This window comes from Mercenaria mercenaria, chromosome 2 (assembly GCF_021730395.1).
Source record: "Mercenaria mercenaria strain notata chromosome 2, MADL_Memer_1, whole genome shotgun sequence".
Lineage (NCBI taxonomy): Eukaryota > Metazoa > Mollusca > Bivalvia > Venerida > Veneridae > Mercenaria > Mercenaria mercenaria.
This window is the reverse complement of record NC_069362.1, coordinates 53,332,390-53,347,686: the sequence shown is the minus strand read 5'-3', so window position 1 is coordinate 53,347,686 and position 15,297 is coordinate 53,332,390. Positions and strand designations below refer to the sequence as shown.

Below are 15,297 nucleotides of genomic sequence, written 5' to 3'. Positions count from 1 at the left end.
CGTGAATAGATATCAATATGTAGATTATACAAGTACATGACTTTAATATGCTTGTAGGTCATAGGTCTAGATCACTATTGAAGGTCAAATAAAAATTGTTTCTGCTCCATAACTTTTATATGCATTGATGGATTCTCTTGATGCTATATACAAACATTCCCCATGATGAGACAATTTGTCAAAACATGATCTGTGCTTGTCGGATAAAGGTCAAGGTCACTGTTTAAGGTCAAGTAGATATTTTTCTGCTCCATAACTTTACTTGCTTTGAAAATATTTTTATTACTACACATGGTTGTCGATCAAAGATCAAGGTCACTATTGAAGATCAAGTAAATTTGTTTCTCCTCCATAACTTTAATGCACATAGATGGATTATCTTAGTACCACACACAAATGTTCCCCATGATGAGACAGTGTCACGTACATGATCTATACTTGTAGATTCCTAAATCCCTTGAAGCATTTTTAGTTCTAACACCGTTGCCAATAACCATAAGGGACGGACACTAACAAAGTTTTCCACCAGTAAGGGACTTCTGTATTGCCACTGCAATACTCGATCACTCGTTACCTAAAAGGGGCCCCAAGTCCTCAATTTGAACAAATTTTGGGGAGGACCTTATAATGATGCTTCAGACCGAGTTTGATGAAGATCCATCAAGCATTTCATGAGAGTTTGTTTGAAGATATTTTCAGGTTTATCCCCATTTGAAAAAGTTTGAAGAGGACATTACAACAATACTACAGACCAAGTTTGATGAAGATCCATTAAGCGCTTTACGAGAAGAATTTGTTTTAATATTTTTCCATTTGAGTCTGAACTTTGGACAGGACATTATATTGATACTACAGACCAAGTTTTATGAAGATCCATCCAGCAACTCATAGGAAGAAGTTATTTTGTTTTATAAGGTATTTTGATGTTTAGCATTTGTGGCTCCTAAAAGAGGCCAAATGCCCCCATTTGAACAAAATTAGGAGAGGACCTTATAACAAAGCTACAGACCAAATTTGATGAAAGTACACCCAGCAGTTCAGGAAAAGAAGTCTTTTTCTATTTTTAACTCTGGCGGCCCCTAGATGGGACCAAGGTGAGCCATTTGAACAAATTGAATATTGGCTCATGCCAGTATACTACTGACCAAATTTGGTAGAATTCTGACCCATAGTTTCATAGAAGAAGATATTCAAGTAAAAATGTTGACGCAGCCCGATGCACATTTCCAGCTATACTAATAGCTCACCCTGAACTTTGTTCTATCAATGCACATAAAAGTTATGGAGGGGAAATGGTTTACTTGACCTTCAATAGAGTTTGACCTTTGACTGACAGCTAAAAATATAAAACAAGGATAATTTTTTAGTCCTCATTTTAACACCATCAGTCTGCTAAGATTTTGGTCCTGTGGTATATAAGAGCAATCTGAGCTGAAGCCAAGCATACTTTCCCACTTGACACAGTAAAAGTTCTTCTTCTTCTTCTTGGCCTTCACCACAGTAAAAGTTAAAACTACAGGATCAATTTCTTTTATTTCTTTGCCAAGACAAAAAGAACAGAGACATGTCCCACTGAAAAGTGTTATCAAGTTTTTTCAAAGATTTAACCTAGTACCCTACTTTTTCCTTCCAACTTTTAACTGGAATTTCAATTCATCAACCAAGTTTCATGTTATACTAGGTAGAAAATAATGTTTTCTATAAAACGAGATCACAGAGTGATCTTGGCGCCCACCAATGTGCCATTTTTGAGTGTTCCAAATTTCAAGACTTATTGACTACCTCAAGGTCAAATTTCATTTCCGTACACAACACTGTGCACGTGGTCCAAATTCAAAAGCTGTAGCTTGAGAAATGTGAAAGTAGGTCACTAGGTCAATGTCAAGGTCAAAGTTTGTTTCAGTACACAATCCTATGCATGTGGTCCAAATTTGAAGCCTGTAGCTACAGAAATGTGAAAGTAGGTCACTAGGTCAATCTTAAGGTCAAAGTTCACTTCGGTACACAAAACTATGCAAGTGGTCCAAATTTGAAGGCTATAGCTTGAGAAATGTAAAAGTAGGTCACTAGGTCAAAATCAAGGTCAAATTTTATTTCAGAATACAAAACTATGCATGTGGTCCAAATTTGAAGCCTGTACCTTAAAAATGTGGAAGTAGGTCACTAGGTCAATGTAAAGGTTAAAGTTCATTTCGGTACACAAAACTATGCAAGTGGTCCAGATTTGAAGGCTGTAGCTTGAGAAATGTGAAAGTAGGTCACTAGGTCAAAATCAAGGTCAAATTTTATTTTAGAATACAAAACTATGCATGTGGTCCAAATTTGAAGCCTGTACCTTAAAATTGTGAAAGTAGGTCACTAGGTCAATGTTCATTTCGGTACACAAAACTATGCAAGTGGTCCAAATTTGAAGGCTGTAGCTTGAGAAATGTAAAAGTAGGTCACTAGGTCAAAATCATGGCCAAATTTTATTTCAGAATACAAAACTATGCATGTGGTCCAAATTTGAAGCCTGTACCTTAAACATGTGAAAGTAGGTCACTAGGTCAATGTGAAGGTCAAAGTTTTTTTCGGCACACAAAACTATGCATGTGGTCCAAATTTGAAGGCTGTAGCTTGAGAAATGTGGAAGTAGGTCACTAGGGCAAAATCAATGTCAAATTTCATTTTGAAATACGGAACTAAGCATTTGGTCCAAATTTGACGCCTGTACCTTAAAAAATGTGAAAGTAGGTCACTAGGTCAAAATCAAGGTCAAAGTTTTTTCCAGTGCACAAAACTATGCATGTGGTCCAAATTTGAAGGCTGTAGCTACAGAAATGTGAAAGTAGGTCACTAGGTCAAAATCAAGGTCAACTCATGCCAAGGTTCATCTTGCCACTCAAAAATATACAAGTGGTCCAAATTTGAAGGCTGTAGCTACAGAAATGTGAAAGTAGGTCACTAGGTCAAAATCAAGGTTAACTCGTGTCAAGGTTCATCTTGCTACTCAAAAATATACATGTGGTCCAAATTTGAATGTTTTAGTTATTGACAAGAACATTTTAAAAGCTTTTCCCTATATAAGTCTATATGAACCATGTGACCCCCGGGGCAGGGCCATTTTTGACCTTAGGGCGATAATTTGAACAAACTTGGTAGAGAACCACTAGATGATGCTACATTACAAGTATCAAAGCCTTAGGCTTTGTGGTTTGGACAAGAAGATTTTCAAAGTTTTTCCTTATGTAAGTCTATGTAAACCATATGACCCCCAGGGCGGGGCCATATTTGACCCTAGGGGTATAATATGAACAATCTTTGTTGAAGACCACTAGATGATGTCACATACAAAATATCAAAGCCCTAGGCCCTGTGGTTTTGGACAAGGGGTTATTCAAAGTTTTTCCCTATATAAGTCATTATAAACTATGTGACCCCCAGGGTGGGGCCATATTTGACCCCAGAGAAATAATTTGAATCATCTTGGTAGAGGACCACTAGATGATGCTTCAAACCAAATATCAAAGCCCTAGGCTCTGTGGTTTTGGATAAGAAGGTTTTCAAAGTTTTTCCCTATACAAATCTATGTAAAATATAGAAATAAACAAAGGGCCATAACTCACTCATAAATTGTTGAACCAGTCTGATTTTCAGGGGGACACAACTAGGGTACCAATACATCATTCTGACAAAGTTTGGTCAAAATCCCCCCAGTAGTTTCTGAGGAGATGCGATAACGAGAAATTGTTAACGGAATGACGGACGGATGGACCACGGACGCAGTGATTTTAATAGCTCACCATCTGATGATGGTGGGCTAAAAATGACCCAGTTTCAAACTTCACACATTTTCTATATTTGGATGGCTGGAAATCCTAGAAAACTCCTCCTCTTATGATCATGAGTGATCTGTGTTTTACCGAAGAATGTTTGTCTGATTTGGCTTTATACTTCAGTGAACTAAACATACAGTTATAATTATTTTAGGTCAATGGAGCACAATCATTAAAATTTTGTACAAGTAACTTAAAGCAATTACTTTTGTTTGCCCGTTTTCTTCCAATTGAAATAGAAAAGAAGTTATGTATATTATATTTTTTCCACTTAATGAAAGGAAATATAAAAACGAAGGGAAATTAAAGGCAACTGTTTATTTCATGCACCAAACATGTTCATACAAGAAAAAATCTACATGTTCAGTCCCGTAGCAATATCATGTTTATAAAAAAGTTTAATAAGGCAACACTAATTTATGTTGCCATTAAAGTAAGATACGAAAACTATAACTGTATAGTCAATCAAATATTGCAGTAAGGCATCCTATAATAGGGGAGAAAATAGCCGAAACAAAACATTTCGAAATTCAAAATCTTCTTATCGATAGTTAGTGATTTATGTTTATTAATACATGGTAACTTCATAAACAATAATATATGTTCCTTATACTAAAATTATACAAGTTCTGAATTTTAATCTGTTATTCTAGGTATTAAAGTTTGAATATGTAGTTAAAGTATAGAGATTTTACAGATGAAAATATTTAATGTTAACTTTGTAATGAGAATCATAATGTCTTTTAAACTTTAAGCAACAAGCATGCCTTGAATAAATAAAAGCCTTACAATGTATAAAGCTGATATGAAAACATGTGAACTCGAGTATAGAATAAATAAATATGGATAAAGATTTCATTTGTAACAACACTGACACAAAAGAAAAACAACATAATATTCATGTCTCTATGGATGAAAACTAAACACCTCCACACAATGTTAACACATCATCTTTCAATGCAAAACAACCGCCTACAAAATCTGCCCAGATCTAACTTCCAAAAAATAAGAAATATCTCAAAAAAAAAAATGACTTGGTGTTAAAATTCCCTGTAAAGGCTGTTCTGCAAGAAAACTGAAATGATGCTATTTTTTGTAATTCTCGAATCAGCTACAGTGCCCACATGTAAGCTGAATCTCCAGGTGAAAACATGCAGTATCTTGGAGTACAAGCATGTATTTTACACTTATTGAAGGGTTTGCCATTCAATAGTTAAAACAATTGACCCTTGGTTTGGACCCCTGGCAATAAATTCGACTACTGACCAGTGAGCAAGCCATTCAATAAGTGTTTACTTAAATGACATCAGAAATTTATTTCCACAGATTTAGTTTAACTTGTTTTTTAATTATTAGCCCAGCAAACCTGTGATGAATATGTACTGGCAATTATATAGTAGTGTAATAAACAAATACTTGTCAAACTGTCTTTATATGGATGAAGATGGTATGTTAAAGGCATCCTCCTCACATTAAGAGAATGAAATATGTACATGTGAGACAGATTTTTGAATTCACACTTCAGAGTGAAACTGTTAACACCCTAAATGAATATTTACCTATTTTGGCATGAACAAGGAAACATTTAATAATCTCGAGGTAAAAAGGGAGCTTTTCAGACAGAACTAGAGCAAGTTTTTGTTTCCATTGTTTCCAGTTTGATTTAGGACTTGGCATACATATGAAAAAACCTTGTTAACTGTAGAGCATTCTAATTTTTTTTAGACTTTAGGTTTCTTAGGTGTTTAGGTGAAATGGCTTTAATTCAGAAATAATAAGTTGTTAGTGAGACATGTAAGGGAAGTATCACTCTACAATCTTAGTTAAATCAAAATGTTACTTAATTTATTCTAAGCCAAAGAGACAAAAAAAATTTCAAATTCACTTGTGATCAAACAAGGCAAGATTTTTTTTCTTGTTGTTTTATGAATCTTAGGAATAGATTTAATATTTAGCAAAGAGAACCAAAATGACACAGTGTATGCCCATCATTGAAAATTTAATTTCATAAAGACTGAAATTACGAATGTTTTCTACATCAATTACAAAACTTGCCTTACTTCTGTATGGCTTCAGTAGTCATTCTACTTTGACTGAGAAAAACATAAAATGTCTACATTCTTGTGTCCACTTCACATCATTGAAGTAATTCCACCCCCAACCTCCTACACCCTCCTCAACAATTTTGATGAAGTCAAGAGCCAGAATCGTTTCAATACTTGTCCAATTAGCTGGCTATTGAACTCAACCTGAATAAATCTGCTTTTAATCCAACATAATAACAACAACAGTACATCCCGTCCAACCACCTGCTGTAAAAAGTGAAAACATAATTATGTTGGATATATAAATAATGATATGATTTACAATTTTAGCATTAACTTAAAGGACTTAAACTATGAGAAAAGCCAATAACATATCAATAAATAAGAACATCATTGTTTATATATAATGAGTATTTGCCAGGGAATAAAATGAGATTTAGTGTGAAAGATTTAATGAAATTCTGATTTTATAGATTACTTTCTTTAACAAAAATTCATGGTCGTATAGATCCTTAACAATTTTCCGAATTCAAACTATTAATTTACATGTCTTTACATTTTCTACATGAAATCTTAAAAAAGGCAAAAATGAACCTAAGTGGCACACCTGAGGAGGAAATCATCTGATAATGTAGGATTTCTTGGTTAAATGTACAGTTACTGTATTTTGTGTGTACTGGTAAAGCCTTCCACTTTTGTATAAAATTTTAAAAGTTCCTGTTAAAAGTCAAATGAATTCTGACCTGAGCAAATTTGATATATCACATGGCAATGCTAGGTGTACAAGAGATCACAGAGTGATCTTGGTGCCCACCATTGAGCCATTTTTGATTGTTCCAAATCTCAAGACTAGCTCAAGGTCAAAATCAAGGTCAAATTTCATTTCAGTACACATCACTGTGCATGTGGTCCAAACATGTGGTTCAAATTTGAAAGCTGTAGCTTGAGAAATGTGGAAGTAGGTCACAAGATCAATTTCAAGGTCAATGTTCATTTCGGTATACAAAACTATGCATGTGCTTCAAATTTGAAGCCTAAGCTTGAGAAATGAGCAAGTAGGTCACTAGGTCAATCTCAAGATCAAAATTCATTTCGGTACACAAAACTATGCATGTGGTCCAAATTTGAAGGCTGTAACTTGAGAAATGTGAAAGTAGGTCACTAGGTCAAAATCAAGGTCAAATTTCATTTCGGAACACAAAACTATGCATGTGGTCCAAATTTGAAGCCTGTACCTTCAAAAATGTGCAAGTAGGTCACTAGGTCAAGGTCAAAGTTTTTTCGGTACACAAAACTACGCAAGTGGTCCAAATTTGAAGGTTGTAGCTTGAGAAATGTGAAAGCAGGTCACTAGGTCAATGTCAAGGTTTTTTTCGGTACACAAAACTATGCATGTGGTCCAAATTTGAAGGCTGTAGCTTGAGAAATGTGAAAGTAGGTCACTAGGTCAAAATCAAGGTCAAATTTCATTTCGGAACACAAAACTATGCATGTGGTCCAAACTTGAAGCCTGTACTTTCAAAAATGTGAAAGTAGGTCACTAGGTCAATGTCAAGGTCAAAGTTTTTTCCGGTGCACAAAACTATGCACGTGGTCCAAATTTGAAGGCTGTAGCTACAGAAATGTGAAAGTAGGTCACTAGGTCAAAATCAAGGTCAACTCATGTCAATGTTCATCTTGCCAATCAAAACTATACATGTGGTCCAAATTTGAATGTTGTAGGTTATTGACAAGAAGATTTTAAAAGCTTTTCCCTATATAAGTCTATATGAACCATGTGACCCCCGGGGGCGGGGCCATATTTGACCCTAGGGGGATAATTTGAACAAACTTGGTAGAGAATCACTAGATGATGCCACATAACAAATATCAAAGCCCCAGGCTTTGTGGTTTGGACAAGAAGATTTTCAAAGTTTTTCCCTATATAAGTCAATATAAACCATGTGACCCCCAGGGCGGGGCCATATTTGACCCTAGGGGGATAATTTGAACAATCTTAGTAGAAGACCACTAGATGATGTCACATGCAAAATATCAAAGCCCTAGGCCCTGTGGTTTTGGACAAGAGGTTTTTCAAAGCTTTTCCCTATATAAGTCTATATAAACTATATGACCCCGGGGAGGGGCCATATTTGACCCCAGGGATATTATTTGAATTATCTTGGTAGAGGACCACTAGATGATGCTTCATACCAAATATCAAAGCCCTAGGCTCTGTGGTTTTGGACAAGAAGATTTTCAAAATTTTTCCCTATATAAATCTATGTAAATTATAACAAGAGGGCCATGAAGGCCCTGTATCGCTCACCTGACCTACTGACCTAAAGATCATCAAGATTAACATTCTGACCAAGTTTCATTAAGATATGGTCATAAATGTGGCCTCTAAAGTGTTAACTAGCTATTCCTTTGATTTGACCCCGTGACCTAGTTTTTGACCCGACATGACCCAGATTCGAACTTGACATAAAGATTATCAAGTTTAACATTCTGACTAAGTTTCATGAAGATACAGTCATAAACGTGGCCTCTACAGTGTTGACAAGCTTTTCCTTTGATTTGACCTAGTGACCTAGTTTTTGACCACACCTGACCCAGATTTTAACTTGACCTAAAGATCATCAAGATTAATATTCTGACCAAGTTTCATTAAGATATGGTCATAAATGTGGCCTCTAAAATGTTAACTAGCTTTTCCTTTGATTTGACCTGGTGACCTAGTTTTTGACCCGACATGACCCAGATTTGAACTTGACCTAAAGATCACCAAGTTTAACATTCTGACTAAGTTTCATGAAGATACTGTCATAAATATGGCCTCTAGAGTGTTAACAAGCTTTTCCTTTGATTTGACCTGGTGACCTAGTTTTTGACCCCACTTAACCCAGATTTGAACTTGAGCTATAGATCATCAAGATTAACATTTTGACCAAGTTTCATTAAGATATGATCATAAATGTGGCCTCTACAGTGTAAACTAACTTTTCCTTTGATTTGACCTGGTGACCTAATTTTTGATCCTACATGACCCAGATTCAAACTGAACCTTAAGATCATCAATATTAACATTCTGACCAAGTTTCATGAAGATATAGCCATAAATGCGGCCTCTACAGTGTTAACAAGCTTTTCCTTTGATTTGACCTGGTGACCTAGTTTTTGATCCCAGATGACCCAATATCGAACTCGTCCAATACTTTATTGAGGTTAATACTCTGATCAAGTTTCATTAAGATTGGACCAAAATTGTGACCTCTAGAGTGTTAACAAGCTTTTCCTTTGATTTGACCTGGTGACCTAATTTTTGACCCCAGATTACCCAATATCGAATTCGTCCTAGATTTTATTGAGGGTAACATTCTGACCAAGTTTCATTAAGATTGGGCCAAAATTGTGACCTCTAGAGTGTTAACAAGCTTTTCCTTTGATTTGACCTGGTGACCTAGTTTTTGACCCAGATGACCCAATATTGAACTAGTCCAAGATTTTATTGAGGGTAACATTCTGACCAAGTTTCATTAAGATTGGGCCAAAAATGTGACCTCTAGAGTGTTAACAGTCAAATTGTTGACGACGGACGGACGGACACAGGGCGATCACTAAAGCTCACCTTTGAGCACTTCATGCTCAGGTGAGCTAAAAATAAACAAAGGGCCATAACTCACTCAATAATTGTTGAACCAGTCTGATTTTCAGGGGGACACAACTAGAGTACCAATACATCATTCTGACAAAGTTTGGTCAAAATCCCCCCATTAGTTTCTGAGATGCGATAACGAGAAATTGTTAATGGACGGATGGACTGACGGACGGATGGACCACGGACGCAGAGTGATTTGAATAGCCCACCATCTGATGATGGTGGGCTAAAAGTATCTTGTATCTTGGCCTTGCACTTTTGGAGAATTTTTAATTTTGAACACAAGCAGTCTTCAGAGGCAGTCATATACCCCTGCTGCTGAGTTAAAATGAATAATTTAGCAAGCTGAAATATTGCACTTCCAATATTCAACATATCAATTCTTTCAGTATTTGCAAAGAGTCTGTACAGAAATATTTGAAATAATAAAATAATTACTAGTATTCACGACAGAGTTAAGAATGTTAGGCTATATACTTCATACTTCTTCTCATTGCCTTCTATCATTGTGACAAAATTCTTTCAATTCCCTTCAATTGTTGCAAAGATACGATCAGACAAAATCAAAATATTCTAAAACGACCAACAAGGGAGATAATTGAAATTTTTTCCAAGAAAGAGTTAAGGTTGTTGTACGCTGTGGTGAAATGGATGAAACAACTTAAAGGAACAAAAGAACAAGTCATTGAATCTAAAAGTAAACAGCAAAATCACAATAGCTCACCTGTGAACCTTGGTTCAGGTGAGTTACAAGAACATGTAAAAATGTTCACACTAACCCTAATGATATAGCAAACTATAGCAAACAAAACAAAAACAAACAAAAAACCCTAACAAAACATCAGTCACCTTCTTACATTACATAGTGACTAGAAGTAATCAATTCATAAATGCTACAAAATTCTACTAAATAACACAAAAACATAAGTTCAAATTTTGTTCACAAGATAACTATTTGACCTCATTCATTTCATACATGAAACATTGTCAATCAAATTTACATGTTACATACACAAATAAATAAATGCATTAAAACTGACGTACACAGTTTAAGTGATTATGCTAATGTATTAACTAGTGACTACTTTAAAACAAGAATAACCATAAAATGTAGAAAATAGTATAGGTTCCAATACATTCCTTAATTCTCTAAATACAAAATACATAAAACAGTGCCATCTTATTCATGTGTGTAACTCTATCCAATAGGCACGACACAATAAACTCTGTTCAGAAGCAAGACTTCTATTTCTGATTTAAAAGGATGTACAGATTACTTGTGTACTTTTATGTGAAGTCTATAAGGTATTATTTTCACTAGAATTTGTATAAAATTTTTAAAAGTTAGCATTTCTTGGTTACATGAAAAACTGCTAGAGTGGCTCGTGAGAAAAAAAAATACAAAAAGATAATAATTTTATAACTATTTATGACAAGAGTTATTGCTCTTGCCCTATGCACTTCTTCTTTCACCATTGATCATTCTATCTTGTTTCATCAGATTTATTTCAGAGACTGATTTTTTTTTGTTGGGACCAAAATGTGAGAAATTAAAGTAGACGATTTTTTTACCTATTAAAGGAAGTGTTTTGGGTTCTAAAGTTTCTCTCTTTCTTATGCATAATTGTATCAAATAACATCAAATTTCATTCAGTAAAGTCAAAATAATTATCTTATAAAAAAGATATAAAAAGAGATAATCATTTCAGGCAGAGTTACTGTTCCTCTCACTACCATCTAACACTGTATCTTGTAACATCAAATTAAAAGTTATTTTCCTAAGTACATGTAGTATGGTTTTTTATATATAAAACTTCAGTACAAAAAAATCATGCAAGAGCTATGCCTCTGATGATCTTCAATTTGTTTCAATGTTCTCTTCCATTGTGCCAAATTAAATTAAATTTCCATCTGACATTGGAATACATGGACTTAAATGTTAAACAAGAGGACCATGATGGTCCTGAATCGCTCACCTATCCCCACATGACCCAGTGTTGAACTGAGTATGACGTCATTATTTCTATTATTTGACATAGTGACCTTGTTTTTGAGCACATGTGACCTAGATATCATCAAGATAAAAAATTCTGACCAATTTTCATGAAGATCCATTGAAAAATATGGCCTCTAGAGAGGTCACAAGGTTTTTCTATTATTTGACCTAATGGCCTAGTTTTTGAAGGCACGTGACCCACTTTTAAACTTGACCTAGATATCATCAAGGTGAACATTCTCACCAATTTTCATGAAGATCTCATGAAAAATATGGCCTCTAGAGAGGTCACAAGGTTTTTCTATTTTTCGACCTACTGACCTAGTTTTTGACCGCACATGACCCAGTTACAAACCTGACCTAGATATCATCAAGCTGAACATTCTCACCAATTTTCATGAAGATCCGTTGAGAAATATGGCCTCTAGAGAGGTCACAAGGTTTTTTCTATTTTTAGACCTACTGACCTAGTTTTTAACCCCACGTGACCCAGTTTCGAACTTGACTTAGATATCATCAAGGTGAACATTCTGACCAATAATCATGAAGATCTCATGAAAAATATGGCCTCTAGAGAGGTCACAAGGTTTTTCTATTTTTAGATCTACTGACCTAGTTTTTAAACCCACGTGACCCAGTTTCGAACTTGACCTAGATATCTTCAAGGTAAACATTCTGACCAATTTTCATGAAGATCCATTGAAAAATATCGCCTCTAGAGAGGTCACAAGGTTTTCCTATTTTTAGACCTACTGACCTAGTTTTTGACCACACGTGACCCAGTTTCGAACTTGACCTAGATATCATCAAGGTGAACATTCTCACCAATTTTCATGAAGATCCATTGAGAAATATGGCCTCTAGAGAGGTCACAAGGTTTTTCTATTTTTAGATCTTCTGACCTAGTTTTTGACCCCACATGACCCAGTTTCGAACTTGACCTAGATATCATCAAGGTGAACATTCTGACCAATATTCATGAAGATCTCATGAAAAATATGGCCTCTAGAGAGGTCACAAGGTTTTTCTATTTTTAGATCTACTGACCTAGTTTTTAACCCCACGTGACCCAGTTTCGAACTTGACCTAGATATCATCAAGGTGAACATTCTCACCAATTTTCATGAAGATCCATTGAGAAATATGGCCTCTAGAGAGGTCACAAGGTTTTTCTATTTTTAGACCTAATGATCTAGTTTTTGACCCTACGTGACCCAGTTTCGAACTTGACCTAGATATCATCAAGGTAAACATTCTGACCAATATTCATGAAGATCTCATGAAAAATATGGCCTCTAGAGAGGTCACAAGGTTTTTCTATTTTTAGACCTACTGACCTAGTTTTTGAACCCACGTGACCCAGTTTCGAACTTGACCTAGATATCATCAAGGTGAACATTCTGACCAATTTTCATGAAGCTCTTATGAAATATATGGCCTCTAGAGAGGTCACAAGGTTTTTCTATTTTTAGACCTACTGACCTAGTTTTTGAAGGCACGTGACCCAGTTTCGAACTTGACCTAGATATCATCAAGATGAACATTCTGACTAACTTTCATAAAGATCCCATGAAAAATGTGACCTCTAGAGTGGTCACAAGCAAAAGTTTACGGACGCACGGACGGACGACGGACGACGGACACCGCGCGATCACAAAAGCTCACCTTGTCACTTTGTGACAGGTGAGCTAAAAATGTGAAAAATGAAGTACATAAAGCGAGGTAATTACCACTGGTTATAGTGCTCTTCATTTCCTCGTTTTGGTTGTCTATTTTTGTATCAATTTACACTTAAGTCAAGGTCATTGTCCAAAATGTTTCAAGACGGGGACAAAATAATTAGAACAAAGTCCCCAAAAACTTGATTTGTGGGATTATAATAATTAATGTGAAATATTCTTTTCATAAGTAGAAAAACAGACTTATAGATCATTAAGGAAAGTTTCGTTTGATAACATTCTTGAAAGTAGCACAATATTTCTATGCATAGCCCCAGCCCAGTTTATTGTACATTGGTGATATTCATAATGCAACTACAATGTATGTTTAGTCATTCACCAGAGATTACATGAATTAACTTTTGTTCAAACTTGACAAACTAAAATCATTTGAGTTTGGCGATGTTCTGTCTGTATGCAGAAACCAGTAAAGTTGAGAACATCTAATAAACATCACTATCTACACAGCTATATACACAGCATATATACACGTTATGTACAACACAGTCTGTACATGACTGCAAGATTGGCACTACTGGTTACTTATGCTCTCTACCTGAAAAACAAAACAGTTTTTTTTTGTCATTTCTTACTATATCTTAGTGTACTCAGTATAAACATGACTTACATAAAAGATAAAATATTAACTTTGAACATATCAGCAAACAAGAGTACCAGAATGTCACAATATACGCCCGTCAAGTTGATGTTACAGTAAAACTATTCTGTAAAAGCTTGGTAGACAGTAAGCCCAATGACATATCCAATTCTAACAACCAGGTAAAAAAGTTTCAAAAATAAGCTATTTATAGTAGCAACGAATGGATGTAAGTCCACAAGAAATCTTTATTTTGTTTTCCTAAAAATTATCATGTTACAACATGCAGGTTGTACTACAGAAAAGTGGTCTCGATTTATCCCTATGGCCAGTAATAGAAAAGTTACATTATAAGCTATTTATAGTAACAACAAAAGGAAGTAATTCTAAACCAGGGACCTGGTTCTTGCGCATGACACTCCGTCTTATGGTGGTGAACATTTTGTGTTAAGTTACATCAAAATCCCTCCATGCATGAAGAAGAAATGCTCCGGACAAAGTATCAACCTTTGACCTGTAAGTGTAACCTTGACCTTAGACCTGGTTCTTACGCAGGACGCTCCACCTCATGATGGTGAACAACAGTGCCAAGTTACATCAAAATCCCTCCATGCATGAAGAAGAAATGCTCCGAACAAAGTCATTCTTGAATCTGACCTTTGACCTCTAAGTTTGACCTTGACCTTAGACCTAGGGACCTGGTCTCATGACGGTGAAAAAATCCCTCCATGCATGAAGAAGATATGCTCCGGAAGAAGTTTATGGTTGCCGCCCGCCCGCCCACCAGGGGCATTCCCATAATACGTCCCGTTTTTTAAACAGGTGTATAACAAGAGGGCCAAGATGGCTCTAGGTCGCTCACCTGAGAAACACACCATAAAAGTGTAAACATGTTTGAACTAGAGTGATTTCATGGAAACAAATATTTTGGCCAATTTTCATTAAGATTGGACTAAAAATGTGGTCTCTTGAGTTTAAACAAGTATTTTCTTAGATATGACCTAGTTTTTGACCCCAGATGACCCATATTCAAACTTGACCTAGATTTTATCAAGGCAACCATTCTGACAAAATTTCATGAAGATCAATTGAAAAATACAGCCTCTATCGCATACACAAGGTTTTTCTTTGATTTGACCTAGTGACCTACTTTTTGACCCCAGATGACCCATATTCAAACTCAACCTAGATTTCATCAAGGCAATCATTCTGACCAAATTTCATGAAGACCAAATGAAAAATACAGTTTCTGTCGCATACACAATGTTTTTCTTTGATTTGTCCTAGTGACCTATTTTTTTTTTTTTTATCTCAGATGACTCATATTTAAACTCGACCTAGATTTCATCAAGGCAATCATTCGGACATAATTTCATGAAGATCAATTGAAAAATACAGCCTCTATCACATACAGGTTTTTCTTTGATTTGACCTAGTGACCTAGTTTTTTACCCCAGATGGCCCATATTCAAACTTGACCTAGAT

The 15,297-nt window shown here is 35.5% G+C and overlaps 1 protein-coding gene across 26 annotated transcripts in view; it reads right to left on the bottom strand.

Moving 5' to 3' along the window:
• Positions 1-4,118: 4,118 nt before the first annotated feature.
• The window catches only part of LOC123563976 (sorbin and SH3 domain-containing protein 1-like), a 426,437-nt gene continuing 415,258 nt past the window's right edge, over positions 4,119-15,297 (bottom strand). For all 26 annotated transcript variants that reach the window (XM_053536619.1, XM_053536629.1, XM_053536606.1 and 23 more), the window contains one exon: positions 4,119-13,770. The gene's annotated coding sequence lies outside the window, so the exon portion shown is untranslated. The remainder of the gene's footprint in view (positions 13,771-15,297) is intronic.